This window comes from Poromitra crassiceps (assembly GCF_964638095.1).
Source record: "Poromitra crassiceps genome assembly, chromosome: 7".
Classification (NCBI taxonomy): Eukaryota; Metazoa; Chordata; class Actinopteri; order Beryciformes; family Melamphaidae; genus Poromitra; species Poromitra crassiceps.
The window spans coordinates 48009587-48011290 of NC_139628.1; positions in this window are offsets into that span (position 1 = coordinate 48009587).

Below are 1704 nucleotides of genomic sequence, written 5' to 3' on the forward strand. Positions count from 1 at the left end.
TTGACAGAATGTTAACACGAAGACACACACACACACACAGACACACACACACACACAGTACGTACCACGTTGTGCGTCTCCCTTCTTAATGTGCTTCAGTATTTATGCATGAAGAGAATGGGTGAACGAAACACATTAACCCTATACACACTCACTATTTTGCAAACACTCCCCCCTGCCTATGATTTTGACGGATATGGTACTGTGACTTATTTTGTAGCCCTTTGCTATTGTTGACATTTTCATATTTGGACCTAGGTGTATGTCGCATCATGTGTAAGAATGGTTACTGAAAATAAAAGGTACGTCTTGTGTGAAACCTCTTTGCAGTCTTTGGGGAGGGGGACAGAATGAGCGGAGCCACCCATACACAGCATGATCAATCTGTCATCATCTACACAGCAGTAAGTGGTTCTCAATGTGAGGTCCGGAGACCACCTCGGGGACCTTGAGGGGGTTCCAGGGGGTCCCCAGCAATGGTGAATATCTAAATGTCACAATTATTTAATTAACAAGAAGTTATAACAATTTGAGAATGGAGAAGAATGACTTTTGTTCACAGTTTGACTAATCTTTCTACCTACAATACAGATAGTCATGGACAAAATCATATCTGACAATAAAACATTCTCAGATTTGGGTCCAAGAGACAAATAAATCTCATCAAATGGGGGTCTAATGTGGACTAAATTAGTCCACTAGTCCAAAAGTCCTTGATATGAAAAAGGTTGAGAACCACTGATGTACAGAATTGATTAATTAATGTATTAATTATTCAAATGGTTTATTGTTCTATTCCCACAGTCCCAGGTTATAACTGGCAGTAACACTATAATATGCCTTTATTAATCTGATCCATACTGTAATTCCCCTCCCAACATTCACGTGACTGGGAATGATAGGTTCAAGAGTTAATTCAGAAGCAGTCATTGTACCTCAGAGTTTGTTGAAAAGTGTTTTGTTCTTAAATGTGCATGCTATCTGTGTGCATCCACCAAGTTGTTTTCTTGTATTGAATAAAAGCAAGATTTCCCTAACCTCACTAGCCTGTGCCCTTGCGTTTCACATGCTGATGAACACAGTGTGAAGATTAACTTACTGAGGACTGTAAAAGGCTCAATAGTTTATCAGTGTCTGTATGAAAAGGTGGTTGATAGGATTAACCTTCGTTTTAAAGCTGCATAGAAGCATCAAAACCTCTCATTCTCTATATTCACCCCAGTTTTCATCTGGCAAATATTGGCAAATGGTCTGGATGACCATTGGACCCCAGTTCTCTTATTTCTCGAATTCAGATTTTCAATAATAATACCTCAATGTTTTTTAATCCGCTTTATTTCATTTTTATCTCGAATGTGAAGAACATTGCATTGCAGAAAATAATATTGATAGCCTATATTGTTACTAATTTCAAATAAAATTAAGAAATTCGCTATTTTCATCACATAAGAGATTTTATGCCATGGCAGGTCACAAAAACTACTGGCTGAATTTTTCTGTTGTGATTACCATAAATCCTAAACCGTATGTATTTACCAGCTGAGCGTTGAGGGGACTGTATTTTCTTTACTACCATCGTTTGTGTGGGAATTGAATGCATCATGATCGACTTGGTGTTCTGCCTTTTGGCGATAGATTAGTTTTGCCTGGTTTAAATGGACGCTCTGTGCTCGATTCACTATCCTCAGTTTGTTTTGCCACTGA